We start from the raw sequence: 18,954 nt of genomic DNA, 5'->3' as shown, positions 1-18,954 counted from the left end.
GAAAAGGATGTTTTATCATTGAAACGCAACAGATGTCCTGAACGTAAAGTTTTATCAATGCAAATGGGACTGATTTGAATAATGAAATAATTGACACGCTCATGGTGACACAGCAGTCGTGATCATGCAAGACCAAAAGTAGGCAGGCGTGTTTGAATTCCAAAGCTCAATGTGTGTAAGAGAAAGGGAATGGATGATTAATTTAATGATCTGCGTGTTGCTGTGAAGTCATTAGCATAATATTATGTAATTCCGTTTTCACTGTTTTTATATTATCTGTTTCACACACACACACACACACACACACACACACACACACACACACATATATATATATATATATATATATATATATATATATATATATATAGACGCACATATAATCCCATTCTCTCTCTCTCACTCTCTCTCTCTCCTCTCTCCTCTCTCTCTCTCTCTCTCTCTCTCTATCTATCTATCTATCTATATATATATATATATATATATATATATATATATATATATATATATATATATATATATCCGCCTATCTATCACTCTATCTCCATCTCAATCCATTTGTCTATCTCTATCTATCTGTTGCTCTATCTATCTATCTATCTATCTATCTATCTATCTATCTATCTATCTATCTATCTATCTATCTATCTATCTATATATCTATCTATCTATCTATCTATTGAATCGTGTTGGATACAAATATGGTACGAATAGTGCTCGACATGTAGCAATGGAGCGAATTATTATTTTAATATTTACCACAATGTTGGAGTCAGTCTACATCGATGTTTCAGGCCTTTTCAGCCATCGTCAGGACTTTGTGTTACATGAGTTTGGTTTTCAAACTCATGTAACACACAGTCCTGACGATGGCTGAAAAGGCCTGAAACATCGATGTAGACTGACTCGAACATTGTGGTAAATATTAAAATAATATCTATCTATCTATCTATCTATCTATCTATCTATCTATATATCTATCTATCTATCTATCTATCTATCTATCTATCTATCTATCTATCTATCTATCTATCTATCTATCTATCTGTGTGGCTATGTGTACTTATGGTATGACACTGGCTTTCAGATCTGAAGGTCCCGGGTCGGAGCCTTGTTCGGCGCATAGTTGAGTCCTTGTAAAAGGCTATTTACTCACCGTACTCAGGTGTAAAATAAATACCTGGTCATTAACAGCGTTGTCTCTATCTGAAAAAAAATTACAATTTCGCCAAATTAGCGTCTGTCTCATTCTACAAGTTACGTGTTGCTTTTGGTCAGGAACCGCTTACTTGTAAAGCACTTTGAGCACATTAAGTGGATATTGCGCTATATCAAAGCCTTAGTTTTATCTATCTATCTATCTATCTATCTATTTATCTATCTCTATCTCTATGTCTAATTATCTATATATTTGTCTTTCTATCTATCTATCTATCTATCTATCTATCTATCTATCTATCTATCTATTTGTCTTTCTATCTATCTATCTATCTATCTATCTATCTATCTATCTATCTATCTATCTATCTATCTATATATCTATCTATCTATCTGCTATCTAGCTATCTATATATCTATATATCCATCTATCTATTAATTTATTTGTCTTTTTTACATATTCTCCAATCATATCTATCTATCTATCTATCTATCTATCTATCTATCTATCTATCTATCTATCTATCTATCTATCTATTTATTTATCTATCTACCCATCTATCTATCTATCTATCTATCTATCGATCTATCTATCTATCATTCTATCTATCTATCTATCTATCTATCTATCTACTTTCTTACCTATTTATATATTTATCTATCTATCTACTCATCTACCTATCTTCGTCCCTATCTATTTATTTATCTATGTATCTATCCAACACAGAAGCTCGTTTACAATCTATATACCCATTCTATTTTCTCATGAATTCACCCAGCACGACATATCTGCTCGTATTTCACCCATATACCTGGAAGATTACATCTATGCTCTGTATTGACAAATTACCGTTGATTTTACATAGGTACTATCGGAAGTGACATTTGGTATTTTTTATTGTATAAATATATCCATTTTAACAGTGGGTTTGTTTGTTTTGTTTGATTGTTGTTGTTTTGTTTGTTTTTTTTTTGTTTTGTTTTTGTTTTGTTTTTTTGTTTTTTTTTTGGGGGGAGGGGGTTGTTTTATTGTTTTCTTTATGTTTTGTTGTTGTTTTTTTTTTATTTTGTGTCGTATTGCTTTTTGTCTTTTTGTTCTTATTTTTGTTGTTGTTGATTTTTCGGGATTTTCTTTTCTTCTTTTTTTTTTTTGGGTGGGGGGTTGTTCATCTGTTTTGTTTTTGTTTTTGTTTTTTTTGTTTTTGGTTGTTTGTTTGTTTTTGATTTTTGTTCGTTTTGTTTGTTTTTTACTTTAGTTTAGTTTTTTTTTTTTTTTTTTTTTTTGGGGGGGGGGGGGGGGGTATTTGGGTATGGTTTTAGCACCTACAAGAGTATGTAAAATCCTTCATTGCTGCATATTTGTAGATAAGATGGTGTGTGGAACTTGTCGCTTACGATGCCTAATACTTAAAATCAACGACGAAATTGCCAATAGTATAGTGAACTTTGAACTCAAACTTAAACTCGCGTTTCACCTTCCAAGCCCTTCGAAAAAAAATTACATGACCAACGCATGATACAGCTCACGTGCCGCCACTGTGTTTCCATCATGATCATGAATTCAATCTGCACATCTCTGAGCCACAATATGTGACCCACCGTCTTAATCCGGTTTTATGCCGGTGTGAACCAAATATTTTAAAAATGACTTTTACGCCTATCATTATTCATTCATTCCCCCAGCGGGATATGAGGAACATATTTATATTTCATACAGTAGCAATCGCCTTTTAAACGTCCTTTTCTTACTAACAAGCGTACAATATCCGTCAATGTCTACAGCCATTTCTTTGAATCATTGAAATAATTTATCCCATTCAGAAATAACGACTCTACTTTCTCAAATCAAACCTCCGAAGAATTTTAGGAATATTTTGCCTTACAAAATCAGAAATGAAACTTTAAGAGAAAAAAACACACAAATACAGTGAGCATAACGAATACTATACAAAGACACAGATGGAGCTGGCCAGAACGTGTTGCCAAAATGAAGGTAAATGGCATGCCAAGAATAGCAAAAGCACTCCACTGGACGGCTGATGGCAAAAGAAGAAGAGGCGAGCCCAAAGAAGCCTGGAGAAGATCCAAGGATAAACAGCTTGAAGAGGCTGCCCTAACCTGGAACAACATTGGTGTCCATGCAGACACACAGACAGAAATGGATGCCTTTGATAGATGCCTTTTAAGCGCGAAGTGTGGCCGAGTGGTTAAGGCATTGCACTGTGACCTAGAAGGTTCCGGGTTCGAACCCGCTTCAGGCACTTTCGTTTTTTGTTCCTTGGGCAAGATTATTATACCCCAATTTGCTCACTTGGACAACATGAGTGATTCTTGTTGACATCAGACACATTGTTTGATGAATTATCTATATATTCCTTCGTGGAATGCCTAGGTGACGATATCTTATGACGTCGTGGCGGAAGGGCATAATTTTTTTTCGGCGCCCCATTACACGATGAAGATTAAGTAAGGAAGTAGGTTTCTCAAAATGCTAAAAACTCAAATTTTGAAATTGTGAAAATGTTCACTTTACTTTTAATTTAATTTTTGGAATCTGGTTCTCCCTGACGTCATAACAAGTTTGCGATTAGGTTCCAACCTAAAGCGATTGACGAACGAACGACGTGGAAGAAAACTAATATCTGTCTTCGGAGTCTAAGAACAGATCTTCGTTTTCTTCGACGTCATTCGTCGATCGCTGTAGGTTGGAAATGTAAACGTTAACTTTCTATCACGGAATCGATGCGATGAGTTACATATGAGTATCCTTTGATCTTTGAGATCTCAGATTGATATTGTAAGCATACATATTTTTATGCACAACCAGCACAACCAATCATCTATAATGACTTTTGACCCGTCAACTGCTGTGCCCTGGAAAAAAAATCATTTATTTTTAAAAAAATTGGCCAGAAAACTCGTCCTTCATATTATATCAATCGATTTAAATGACCTCCATCGAAGTCCCAGGTTTGAGAGTTTTTGACACGATGAGGGTCATTTAAATCAATCGATATTTGAAGGATGAGTTTTCTGGCTATTTTTTTAATCTGTGGGGTTTTTTTTCTCTCCAGAGTACCTCAGTTAACTGGTTACCAAAGAGTAAATTTAGTTAACTAAAATTTGTTTGAATCTAAATTATCATATTGATGAAAATGGCATCTGTCGACTTTGGGATAATGTATCTTTGTGTTTGAGTGTATGTGTGTGTGTGTGTGTGTGTGTGTGTGAGAGAGAGAGAGAGAGAGAGAGAGAGAGAGAGAGAGAGAGAGTTTGTGTTTTTGTGTGTGCATGTGTTTGTATAAAATAATTTGGGCCTATGTTTTGTTTGTTAAAATAACATTTAATAACAACAAGAAGAATTTGAGTCGAGTCACTGAAGGGTTGAAACAGGGAGTAATCGCATTCATTAAATACCATCTTTTTAAAAACTAGAGCATTTCTATAGATCAATATCCACTAAAGTTGCTCAAAGCGCTTTAGAAGGGGTCATTAGCCAATAGCAACACTGAAACATGAAGACATGACCTTTTTAAGACAATAGTACATTTTTCCCCCGACTGTTAATGGCCAGGGATCTAACCCTGGACCTTCCGATCCGACTGAGAGTGTCATGCAACAAGACCACACATCCTCAAACAATAATGGCTAATGACAAAATGACAACGCGACGACGACGACGTCGATGATGATGATGATGATGATGGTGATGACGACGACGACGATGATGATGATGATGATGATGATGATGATGATGATGATGATGATGATGAAGGATTAACCAGAAAAGAAAGATTTCAGTTGTTTGTTGTTCGGTTTTCTTTTTGTTTGTATTGTTAGGGTGGGGGGGGGGGGGGGGGGGGGTGATCACTTTACCAATGGAGGTCTATACTCTTTCTTAATAAAGGAATGGCTTTAGTTTCTTATTCCTTAGTGTCTTGTTCTATATGATACGTTTTTCTGTAAAGTGCTTTTAGCACTTTTAGTGGATATTGCGTTATATAAATAAAAGCTCAATTAATTTTTTTGTTTGTTGTCTTTTTTTTTAAATAATATAGGACCAAACCATAAAATCTATTCTAAGCGTCACGCTGTCATAATACCTACTTGGTTCGGCAGGTCACATTTAATCTTTTCACTACGCAAACTCCATACATTTAACACTAAATAACAATGTGAAATTGAATGTAATATACCAAAACAGATAATATGGACGTTTCGGGTTTCCTCTGCTTTATCAACAAAACAGGATGAATTAAACACTTCAGACGAACGAGATAATGTGGTAGTGGCGTTGTTAAGACGAATTAACACTAAATTGATGGGGCAGGAAATAGTATGATCAAGCAAAGAACATTTACATTACATTATATTTAACACTACAAATCATCACAGAACACGGATAGATAAGATTGCTGTACTTTTGTAATAAAGTCATTCACCATCAAAATCACCATCGAAATCACTAAATCACATAATGATAATAAGAGAATTCAATTAACATCTCCAATAATCAGAATATTATCTATCCAATCGTTTAGGGTGATGAAAATACACGTCATCACGGTATTCTGGCTGGCTGGATGAAAAGGTGAGAAATAAAATTGAAGTCAAAAATATCAAGGTTAGGTTAAGTTTAACAAATTTGTTTTGATTTTTTGTTTGTATGTTTGCTTGGTTGTTTGTTTGTTTATTTTGTTATATTTCGTTTTGATTTTATTCATATTTTTTTTATTTGTCGTTTTTCTTTTCTTTTTTTTTTTTACCTTCTGTTTGTTTGTTTTTATTATGACAATGGATATAGTTTTGTGTTTTTTTTGTTTTTTTTTTTGTTTTTTTGCTTCGACAGCAGCAACAACAAAAAAAAACCCCCACTAAAATTTGAAATTTCAGACGAATTTTACATCACTACCGATATCTGACATTAATGTTGTTCATTCAACCTGACTTCTTTAAAGCGTTTAGTTTCGATTAATTTGTTTACAGAGTGAAAATATTATCACACGCAATATTTAACGAACGAATAGCCCACCAGTTGCCTTGCCTTTGTCACATCATCGAAATCACTGCGATCGAAATAATAACATGTACCTAGTTATGTTGTATCTATCTATAATATCCCGAGTATTGAAAGCTAGTTATAATAACGAGCACGACGACAAGAGACGCATTAAAATATCCCGTTACAATGGGATCAACCGCCACTATGATACTGGCGTACTTTAAAAATAAACCAAACACACATTTTTTTAAAAAAAAATTGGCCAGAAAACTCGTCAATCAAATATTGAACGATTAAAATGACCCTCATCTTTTCAAAAACTCTCAAACCTGGGACTTTAATCTTAAGTATCAGGTTTAAGTACTTTTGACAAAACGAGACTCATATTAGTCGATCGATTTTTGGCTTTCTGGCCAAAATGTTAAAATGAGCTTTGGCTTTTTTTTTTTTTTCAGACAACAGTGGAATAGAGCCTAAACAAATAATATATGATTATTATATTGCACAACGGTGATATATTATATCATCAATATTCTCCTATCCTATTAATGTTATCCTCTGTGTCTGTGTGTGTGTTGTTGCTACATAATACACATTGTGTCATATGGCGAGCGTGCATGTCTCTAAAAACAATTAGAGGAAGTATTTATTGTGTCAATACCGTCCGCTCATTTTTTCACCTAATATCGATACGTTTAGGTAAAATACCCACAACATCCGCTAGTCAAATGAAACATAACGACAAACAAAAATGTGTGTATTAATTAACGTTTATAGTCTGATATAATTTAGTGAGAACTAATCACTAAGATAAGTACAACGGGTTGAGTGGAGCCAACGTTGTTCCTTCCACAGTACGCAAAACCACATATTGATACTGTGAAGAGTTGGATATGTTTTCTCGCTGTTTGCATCGTCTGATCCTAGCCATCTTTAACTAAGAGCCTGACATTTAAACCGTAGCCATCGTTAACTTATAGCCTAACACTGACCAAAAAATGACGTCAAAAGACAAGTCTTTGCCCACAAAAGAAAACAAATCGTGAGTTGTATTCAATAGTTCAACCAATGGAATCACTTGTTTTCTTGAGCTCTACTAACAACTCACTAGACGCTGCACAAAACTAAAAATGACGTCAAACGATAGGTCCTAGTGGGTTCCTGTGTCAGGCCATGAGTTCACGAAGGCCACATTTAAACCGTAGCCATCGTTATGTTATAGCCTGATACTGAAATCCAAAAGGACTGGCAGTTTGAGTCATTATTTGGTTTTTGCACCGCCTAGTGAGTTGTCGTTAGTAGAGCTCATGGAAACAAGTGATTCCATTGGTTGAACTATTGAATACAACTCACGATTTGTTTTCTTTTGTGGCAAAAGACTGGCATTTTGACGTCATTTTTTGGTCAGTATCAGGCCATAACTTTACGAAGGCCACATTTAAACCCACTAAGACCCATAATTTGACGTCATTTTTAGGTTTGTGGACCGTCTATTGGGTTATCTTTTAGTAGTAGTCAAGGAAACAAGTGAAGCCATCGTCTGAACTGTTGAATAAACTCACGATTTGTTTTCTTTTGTGGCCAAAGACAAGTCTTTTGCTGTCGTTTGTTGGTCAGTACGTCGCCGTCGTTAACTTATAGCCTGACACTAGAACTCACTAGGACTTATAGTTTGACGTCATTTTTTAGGTGAGTTGTTGTTAGTCGAGCTCAAGGAAACAAGTGATTCCATTAGTTGAACTACTGAATACAACTCACGATTTGTTTTCTTTTTCGTGTCTTTTGACGTCATATATATATATATATATATATATATATATATATATATATATATATATATATATATATATATATATATATACTTGAGTCACATTTACTCACTTTATTTTTCTCTCCATTGAATATTCTGGCCAGAATTTCGTCCTTTAATTATTTAAATGACCCTCATCTTGGCAAAAACTCTTAAAACCGGGACCTCGCATTTTATAGACCATGTAGGACACGAAAGGTAGCCTATCTCCTTTTGACACATTTGCTTCTCTATGAGTTTCATTCATATAGCAATAGCTATTTTTTTTTTTATAGTAAACGTACCAAAATTATCATAATTTATTTTATTGAAGTCAGAAAAATATATTCATTGCAACCGTGATAAATAACACTGTTTTGTTTGATTTTTTTTTTAATTGAACTGTTTGATGTGCATTGCAGCTGTCGCTCTACATGAGCCTAAGTTATGCACGTTCTTATTCCGCCCTATGCATTACCATCAGATATGTGTAAGCCACAGATTATATAGTGCTCGATTGCATTGTTCAAATAATCTATTCTGTCTTCTAACAGATGTATGAATGAAAGAAAGGCCAATGTGACTAGTCGCCTCAAAACGGTATTATTACGGGGTATGTATATACTTCTTCTGAGCCATATGACCATTGGAGCCGCAGTTTATCACGGCTTCTATAGCGTTAAACGGACAATAGCAATCGCGTGTTACCGTTGGTTAGGACGCTAGTCTATTGACATATACTTTCTGCCAGATCTAACAGACCCAGCTACCCAATCGGGTCGGTAAAAAATATCGACCGCTCCCGTGATCATTTTCTGTCCTTTTGCTTGTGAAGCGAATGCTCTACTAACTGAACTATCGGAAACCCCATTTCGGGGTATACCTGATTCATAAACTTGAATTTAAAGTTGATGTCATCATTGAGCGGTATGGTGTTTTTCATTAAACCATCACATGGCCACTCTTGTAAAGACTGATAGCCTAAATTACCTCTGAAGACACCAGTAAAATATCCTCGTTCAACAAAGAAAACAACATAAACCGCTCAACAGCCATTTTTAAGTAGAATTTCAAGAGACACGTCACCTTCTTTTCCCTTTCATCAACTTAAATCCGATTCAATAGTCTGATGTCACGCCGCCTGGCAACGGCGGCCATCTTGATTCTAAACAAAAGAAAGTCATTACTTTTTATTTTTCAAGCTGGCTAGAACTTTTTATATGTCTTGGGATCAGAATGTGTAAAAGTCAAAACATGAAAAATGTATGTGTTTTTTTTTTTCTTCTGGATACGCTTTATACTCGCCGGAGAAATATCTCATACGGGCGACCGCCATTGTTCCCATAGTTTAGAGCCAGTGTTACTAAGTTACCATGCGTCATTAGGAAGGAAGTGACGTTACGACTGTTGAAGAGTATTTACCGGTAGATTTTTGACCAATCAAATCATGGAATTTATCTATAGATAGTATGCGGTTGGCTAAGCTCACAACATTGCCATCATAGAATCGTATGCGCTGGCTAAGAAGTTCACAACATTACCATCCGGAAGTATAACGGACCAACAAACAAAACTCTGTGTAGTCATGGACTTTTATAGTCTGGTTAATACAGTTTAGTGAGAATTACTCATAAACGTGGATGGTAAAAATCAATAACAAAGACATGAGTGTCGTCAACTTCTTTCTATCTATAGAGAGTTCGAAGTTGACGTCACTCCAGTCTTTGTTATTGTTTTTTGCCATCCGCGTTTATGAATATTTCTCAATAAACTGTATTAATCAGACTATAAGCGTTCAAGATTACACAGTTTTGTGTGCTGGTCCGTTATACTTCCGGATGGCAATGTTGTGAGCTTCTGAGCCAAGCGCATACTATCTATATAAGTGAACGATGGATGCGATTGACGCCTCAAACCGTAGCCATCGTTAACGTATAGATAGTATGCGCTTGGCTAAGAAGCTCATAACATTGCCATCCGGAAGTATGACGGGCCAACACACAAAACTGTGTGTATCCAAGAACGTTTATAGTCCAGTTAATACAGTTCAGTGAACATTACTCATAAACGCGGAAGGCAAAAACAATAACAAAGGCCTGAGTGACGTCATCTTCGAACTATCTATAACATAACGATGGCTACGTTCAAACGGGGATAGTATGTATTGTGTCCACAATGAGACATGAATGATCACAAAAATAAACAGAGTTGTAAAATTCCACGTCTGGTTTTGGTTCATTGTCACACCGTGCAGTTTACTTCCCACGCAATGATTTATAACCTATTACATAGATAGCCAGGAATCATGTATCTGTATCTGAATCTGAATCTGAATGTTACTCGAAGTCGACTCAATTGGATTCAGTTGTCTGATGTCACGCCGCCCGGCAACGGCGGCTATCTTGGTTCTAAACAAAGAAAATCATTACTGTTTATTCTTCAAGCTGGCGAGAACTTTTCATATGTCTTGTGACCAGAATGTGTAAAAGTCAAAACATGATCAAGTTTATGGTTTTTTCCTCTTGATACGCGTTTATGCTCGCCGGAGAAATATTTCATACGGCGTCCGCCATTGTTTCGAAAGTTTAGAGCCAGTGTTGCTATGTTACCATGCGTCATTAAATCCTAGTAGATTTTTGACCAATGAAAACATGGAATTTGTGACCCAACTTCACACGTGCTCGGACAAACATTGATGGGTGTTTATAAACAATGACGTGAATGATATCGACCTCTCTCTCTGATCATTGTTATTGTTTTTATACCGCCAAATGGGTGACTAGTTATCACATGACTTTCTCAATCAGATTATAAGCGTTTAAGTTTACACAAAGTTTTCTGTGTTGGTTATTTATCAAGCGGTAGAACAACAGGGTGTTTTACTTAGATACATGCCATCGATAGTAAAACCTGTGTAGTTCGCTGTGTTTACCAACCACTGCCATATGTCGACTGTCTGAGAGACGTGGTTATCTAGGTGTCAATTCTCTTCAACAGTCGTAACGTCACTTCCTTCCTAATGACGCATGGTAACTTAGTAACACTGGCTCTAAACTATCGGAACAATGGCGGACGCCCGTATGAAATATTTCTCCGGCGAGCATAAAGGGTATCCAGAGGAAAATAAACACATACATTTTATCATGTTTTGACTTTTACACATTCTGACCACAAGACATGTGAAAAGTTCTAGCCAGCATGAAAAATAAAAAGTAATGATTTTCTTTGTTTAGAACCAAGATGGCCGCCGTTGCCGGGCGGCGTGACATCAGACTATTGAATCGTATTCTGAGTATTTGTATTCGAGGGCGGAGAGAGTTGTTGAATGTGACAGTCATTGTTGGTATTTAGTCTGAAGAATGTTGATAATCTTAGTTTGAATGTTTCTCAATTAAATATGTTGTGTTCACACATGATTCGGGAAGAGCGTTCCAGTCTTTGCCGGGTGCAAATGAATATTATTTGAAGACGTTTGAGTTTGTAGATTGGTATCCTAAATCAAGAGAATTTCATTTTTATTATTATGCGGCTATGTGGTCTTTTGGTACGAAACTCGCTTTCGGATCGGAAGATCCTGGGTTCGAGCGAAGCTCGGCGCATAGTTGAGTCCTTGGACAAGGCTCTTTACTCATATTCTCTCACCGTACTCAGGTGTAAAATGAGTACATGGTCGTTAACAGCGTTGTCTATGTCGGAAAAAAAGTCTAATATCGCCTAACAGGCGTCTGGTTTCGTTCTACATGTTACATGTTGCTGTTCGTAAGGGACCCCTTGCAAAGCGCTTTGAGCACTGTTGGTGGATATTGCGCTATATAAAAGCTCAATTTTATTTAAGAGAATTTGATTTTTATTATTACGTTGAGGGTCCTAATAGCTATAGATTGGCAAAAAGCTTAATTTCAACGAAATATAAATTGTTTGGTCCTCTTTTTCGATCTACAAATAGTGAGCATAGAGAGGAGAGGTGGGGAGACACACACACACACACACACACACACACATTCAGAGGGATAGAGGTAAAGAGAGGGGAAAAGAGAGAGAGAGAGAGAGAGAGAGAGCGAGAGAGAGAGAGAGAGAGAGAGAGAGAGAGAGAGAGAGAGAGAGAGAGAGAGAGAGAGCATATAATTATATACTTTCGTCAAGGCTTTCGATAATATATTATGTAAGCTATTAAATGCTCTATCAAATGATTGTGACTGAAAAAAACGCATATGAATCGTTATCAAATTGGATAATATAGATAGTATGCGTTTGGCTAAGAAGCTCACAACATTTTATATACTTCTTTCGATTTTTACTTCCAAATAATGTCAATATTAATATATTAATTTATTTGTTTTTGTTTTTTTAATCTTTTCAATTTTCAGTGTATAGTGACAGTTTTAACTATTTTACCGTGGTAAAATTATTCATATAAAGCACGGCTCTGGTTGTGGAACCGCTACTTGACTATATATACATCATATTATTTCCATTATCGTTTTATCTTATTGTGTAAATTATAACACGTCTGTACAAAAAAAATGTCCTTTTTAAGATGCAGTAAAGTATTATTATTATGTTGAGAGAGGATGCGCTTCACAAGCAAACGACCGAGGTCGATTTTGGGTGAACTCAAGCTTTTTTTCAGTCGAGCCTTCCCTAAATGAGTTTCCACACTCATTGCAATATTGGCAGGAATGTTTGAATGTCGTCTCAGAATAATATGTCCAAAAAGGCGTCATCTCTGTTCCAGAATTTCGATGGTGGAGATTAGTCTTTCATCAGTATTTCCACATAAGGATTTATCTGTGATTTTGGTTGGATATCAAATGTTTAGTACTTTTCTTGATTGGCTTCCGGTTCACTATGGATGACCCCAGATTTTAGTTGTTTTTCTTAAGTCAAGATGAGGATCATTAAAAGCCATCAATTTTTGAAGGACGAGTTTTCTGGCCAAATTTTTATATACGTTTTTTTTTTTTCAGAGTACGTCTGTTTATTGGTTAACCCTCTCCTTACCACCTAAAAATCGTCACATTTGTTACGACACAATATACGTTTTTCTTATTCAGATTTATTTTGTACATCACAAACTTTGAAGAACGATCTTTGTTTAATTAATAAGAACATAAAGTTGTTTTCTAGAGAGCTTGTTTGAATTTTTAAAATCTATTTTTCTGCTGGGTAAGCCTGCCGTTTTTGGGAAATACTTAAAATGATTGGAAAGGAAAGAGTTAAACAACGATATCTTGCAGAGATATTTTATGACAGATTTGAATAATTATTAATATCAAACCAAAACAAATCGGCATCCAGGCTGTTACCTACCTATGTTATGATTCATTCATTAAAAATAAAATTGTTTGTTCAAAAGTATTGTGATGAAAAATATGATTTAGGATTTTTTAAAAACCCGGAAGACATTTCAGCCTCTGTCTTTGAACGGCTGATCATACTGAAGTCTTAGATAATATAACTCTTAGACAACAGAAGGTTTAACCCTCTCCTCGCCAATCAAAGGAAAATCGTCACATTCGTTACGATGAAATAACATTTTTTTAATTGAGATGCCTTTTGCACGTCACAAAATTTGAAGTCATGTTTTGTTATTGTTATAAGAACTAAACAAAACTATATAACCTGTTCTAATCCCCTTTGGGTTAGAGTTTTAAAATCCTATATTATGTTGTGTGCTGATGGCGTTTTGAGGAAAATACATGAAATGGTCAGTAAGGAGAGAGTTAAAATTATCTAGAGAACGGGTATCCTTTGTTTCGAGTATAAAATCACTCCACAAACGAACAATACGAAACATTTTAAATTTCTGTCAAACATCTGGATAAGTAAAATTTGTATTAACTAGTAAAAAGCCCGCAATTTCGCGGGGAAAGAACTATTTTCATTCGATACTGTACTCACCATCATTTAATGAGGGCAGATTGGTAAATAACGTTGTCTGTGTAATTTGGTATATCTTCGGTTGATTTTTCTGTGTGGCCCAATAATATATTTAATAATATATTCCATCAACTAACCCCAAGAAAAAATTAAACCTAGTACCTTTAATTAACCCGAATAGGAAAAACAAACACCCTAGCACTTTGATAAGACTTATGACTAACCCTAAAAGGAAAAAAAATCATCTGATCTCGAGCTAATCCTAATAGAAAAAATCATGACAAATTGAATAAATAAACGCCTGACAAAAGTTCAAAGGTGAAAATACAAATTTAAAGAATACCGGGGATGTAGGAGCTTTCGGAATGTCTCCCCTTTACTTAACTTATGGAAAAACAAACACCCTAGCACCTTTAATAAGACTTATGACTAACCTCTCGAGCTAACCCTAATAGAAAAAAAAACAACTCTCGGACTGCTTTGCACTACCTTTCAATATTTAACAAATCAAAATGGCGGCCGAAAATCAAAACAATGGTCAAATTACTTTCACAAATCTATCAAGGTTTGTTCTAGAGTTATTAAAATACTTCTATAAAATGACAAATTGAATAAATAAATGCCTGACAAAATATCAACGGTGAAAATACAAATTTAAAGAATACTGGGGATGTAGGAGCTTTCGGAATGTCTCCCCTTTACTTAACTTATGGAAAAACAAACATCCTAGAACATTTACTAAGACTTATGACAAACCTTAATAGAAAAAGAAATATCCTCCGATCTCGAGCTAACCCAAAAAGTTAAAAAAAAAGAATCAAATGGCGACTGAAATACCTTCATGTGATCAAGTGAATAATATCACTATGAATGCCACGATTTGCTGAAAAATGCCAACACCACACACAACACACACACAAACAAACACACACACACACGCACACACACACAAACATATACGCAATTAACATAACAACACTGATCACCGCTAAATCAACAACACAACGGAAGTAATAATAATACTTGATGTCATAAATAGATGACGCAAATTGACAACTTTTTACAGTGTCAAAATTAGTTGATTTTGGGAGTCAAGTGGCGTCGTTGGTACATATTTTATGATATCTGTTTGACTCAACGAACTTTAAAACTGACTTTAAATTATAAAAGGAAATCAAGTTATCTGTTTATCTATCTGTAAAAAATACATTTCTAATTTTCAAATCTTTCAGTGGAGTTGTGCGCCGTGTCAATTTTTTTATTGACTCAAATAAGCACAATGTTCTCCACAATGCTATATTTTTTAAAGAAAGGATTTCCTCCTCTTTTAAACGCCACAGGAGAGAAAGTAATGAATTGTTATGAATCAATGTTATCAATATACACAATATTAAAAACTAGAGCATTTATATAGCGCAATACCCACTAAACGTGCTCAAAGCGCATTACAATGGGTCCCTGACCAACAGCAACACGTGACATGTAGCAGAAACATGACGCCTGTTAGGCGATATTACAAATTTTTTTTCCGACAGAGACAACGCTGTTAACGGGCAGGTACATATTTTACACCTGAGTACGGTGAGAGCATGTGAGTAAAGAGCCTTTTTCAAGTACTCAACTATGCGCCTAGCGAGGCTGGAACCCAGGACCTTCCAATCCAAAAGCGAGTGTCATACCACTAGACCACATAGCCGAATAATAGCTGAATATAAGCATAGAATAATGGGCATGTCTCATTCCCAACACCAATATCTTTTAAACTTGAAATTAAGTCAGGTTTAAAATCCATGGTGTTTAGTTTTGAATAATGCATTTGATATTTGATTGCGAAAATATGAAAGTAAACACTGCATGGTGCAAGATAAAACTCTGAAATTTGTGTTTATGAAAGACTTACTTACTTACTTAGGCCGCCCCACATGTCAGTTTATTTTCAAAGTTTTCTTTCTTCTAGATGAACTGCCTGCCAGGGTTCACGATATCCATCTTCCCGGGTTTGGTATTCGAATTTTCCTTCTCCTCCACCACCCATTGCCGATTTGTCCGCGGCTACTTATTTAATTCGTTTATAACCTTTATATCTAAAGGCCATTCCCCTATCCGCAACCTGGGGACGCATTGAATGGGGGCCGGCACTCCACACCGAGAAATTATGAAAGAATGTCAGGTAAAGCAGAGAGAAAAATATAACAAGTCATTTTCAAGAAGAATCATCCTGTTTGGACCTCCCATCGAAGCTCAGATCTCTTCAGTTAAATCCTTTTATTCCGAATTTACAGCGGAAATGCGTACCCTAGTGAATAATAGGGTCATTTGAATGGTCGCACATATCGGGTTACCTCATCGATGTATTGAAAACATATCCTTCCAATAATCAAGAGATCTGAGGTTTGATCATCAATCAATGCAGACGGATTTTAAGGCTTATTTTCTACTCATTTGTAGTTCTTCTCTCTGCTTTGATTTTAAAAAGTGGGTGGTCTTTCAGCAACTGTGAGGACCTTGACTTTTTTAACTGTAGCTTCTGTATTGTTGAACGGAAAGTATCAAATATTACGCTACTCTATGAAATACACATTCAAAGTGCCGCCTTGTTCTCGCGGTATTAATCATTCCGATTTAGGGAAAGCCATTGAAGAATACGTTTGTCAACAAGGGGGGGGGGGGGGGGAGTGGTCGAGTGGTTAAGGCATTGCACTGTGATCCGGAAGGTCCCGGGTTCGAGCCCCGCATCAGGCACTTTCTTTTTTTCCATGGGATAGATCATTAAAACCCCCAATTTGATGACGTAGACAACATGGGTGATTCCTGTTGACATCAAAATCCTGATTGATGGATTATCTATATTCCTTCATGGAATGCCAAGGTGATGGGGCCTTATGGTACTGTTGCGAAAAGGCGTTTTTTTTTTTTTTTTTTTTTTTTTTTTTTTTTTTTGGGGGGGGGGTTCGTCAACAGAAACTATGATATAAGACACGGTTGAACTCACTATATCTTTTATATGTCTGAACAATAAGTTTGCCAACAGACTTTCCTTTGCTCCGTTGTCGTCTGCTCCTACTAAACAATGATTTGACATCGTATTCGAGTCGACAATTTTATGTAACTGGACTGCATCTGAATCAATACGATTCCCCTTTGTATTTAGATTTCACAGATCGATTTTCCATAAATATATGCCAAGATTACATTTGAGTTCTGACAGCCCAATAACTATCTGTCACTTCACTTAACTAAGCCGTGATGTTCAGCTCATTTTAATTTTAGAACTGCAGTTTTAGTTTTGCGAGGCTAACATTTCCTCACTTTTGTTACCCTCAACTAATGTCGAAATTTACTCCTTCACGCAAAATTACCTGCTTTTACTACTTCTTCTTCTACTACTACTACTACTACTACTACTACTACTACTACTACTACTACTACTACTACTACTACTACTACTACAACTCCCATGATATTAATAATATATAATATAATAATATAATAATAATAATAATAAATAATAATAATAATAATAATAATAATAATAATAATAATAATAATAATAATAATAATAATATTAATAATAATAATAAGAAGAAGAAGAAAAAGAAGAAGAAGAAGAAGAAGAAGAAGAAGAAGAAGAAAAGAAGAAGAAGAAGAAGAAGAAGAAGAAGAAGAAGAAGAAGAAGAAGAAGAAGAAGAAGAAGAAGAAGAAGAAGAAGAAGAAGAAGAAGAAGAAGAAGAAGAAGAAGAAGAAGAAGAAGAAGAAGAAGAAGAAGAAGGATGATGATGACGATGATGAGGATGATGACGATGATGATGATGATGATGATGATGATGATAAAAGATTTTATATTAACAGGGTTAGCATTCAGTCATGCCTCTGTGGTCTTTGATGTTATTACCGCGCTAATTCATTCAGTCACCCCATTGAATGGATTATATAGCGTACACGAGACTTGCTTCATTTGCAATTTTTAACCATCTCCACGCATTGTTCGATTCTTGTCTAACACATGGGGTGCTAAGGCCAGTTGGGATGATTAAGACCAACCTCTAAATGCCTCGACTCAGGATTGAATGAGTACCTGACTAAAAGCAGTGGCGGATATTATAACAGTTTTAGTACAAAAATTTCGTCTTACAGGCTACTTCCACTGTATGAAATGGACATGTGATTCCATATTGCCTACTGGGGGGAATAAATGAAACATAAGGAAGGACATTGAACATGGTAAATCGATGGAAATGCTTTATCATAAATATTCATATTATTTTCTTTTGTTCACAGATAACAGGACAAATACAAATAATGTCCCGTGCGGTTAAAGGATTAAAGCCTATCAGAAAATCGAATAGGATGGCATTGGGAGATAAGGTTACATCGAAATTACATCACTATATCCCATAATATTTAACAATTATTACAGTCTCTGTCCAAGGACAACGTTTAAGACCGAATAGTCGGCTCTGACCTTTAACCTTTTGTCGATTTGTCCTGGGACACAAAAGAACAAACGACAAAGTAACTGGATACAATGAAGAGTAGTTTTGCAAAACCTTCTAACTCCGTTTTTTTTCCCATTTTGAGATATGAGGATTATTTCCCCTAAAATTGAGCTTTTATAAAGCGCAATATCCACTAAACGTGCTCAAAGCTCTTTACAAGAGGTCCCTGTCCAACAGCAACACTTAACATTTAGGACGGGACAAGACGCCTGTGAGGCGATAGTACAATTTTTTCGGACAGAGACAACGCTATTAACAGCTAGGTACTCATTTTGCACCTGAGTACGATGAGAGAATGTGGGTAATGAGCCTTTTCCAAGGACTATTCGCCGAGCGAGGCTCAAACTCAGAACCTTCCGATCCGAAAGCGAGTGTCATACCACAAGACCATATAGCCGTACGAAGATCCTATACACGATAAAGAATACTGAAAAACGAAGGAGGCCAAGATGGATGAGGAAGAGGAGTAGGAGGAGGAGGAGAAGGAGGAGGAGGAAGAGGAGGATGAAGAAGAGGAGAACAAAAAATAACAATTAGAAGAAGAGGAAGAGGAGAAGGAAGGGGGAGATGAAGAATGGGAAAAAGGAAGTGGGAAAGGAGGTTGTGGGGAATGAGGAGAAGAAAGAAG

The 18,954-nt window shown here is 35.8% G+C and overlaps 1 protein-coding gene across 3 annotated transcripts in view; it reads right to left on the bottom strand.

The window, feature by feature from the left end:
- The window catches only part of LOC144976839 (transmembrane protein 163a-like), a 78,315-nt gene that overhangs the window by 33,563 nt on the left and 25,798 nt on the right, over nucleotides 1–18,954 (bottom strand). The window contains exon 1 of one of the 3 annotated variants that reach the window (XM_078921343.1): nucleotides 6,191–6,438. The exons of the other annotated variants lie outside the window; for them this stretch is intronic. The gene's annotated coding sequence lies outside the window, so the exon portion shown is untranslated. Of the gene's footprint in view, nucleotides 1–6,190; nucleotides 6,439–18,954 lie in introns of those variants that run through there. 3 annotated transcript variants of the gene reach the window in all.

This window comes from Berghia stephanieae, chromosome 7 (genome assembly GCF_034508935.2).
Source record: "Berghia stephanieae isolate SIO BIC M18660-M18661 chromosome 7, UCSD_Bste_1.3, whole genome shotgun sequence".
Taxonomy (NCBI): domain Eukaryota; kingdom Metazoa; phylum Mollusca; class Gastropoda; order Nudibranchia; family Aeolidiidae; genus Berghia; species Berghia stephanieae.
The sequence above is the reverse complement of the archived record's forward strand: the minus strand, read 5'-3'. Positions and strand labels throughout refer to the sequence as shown.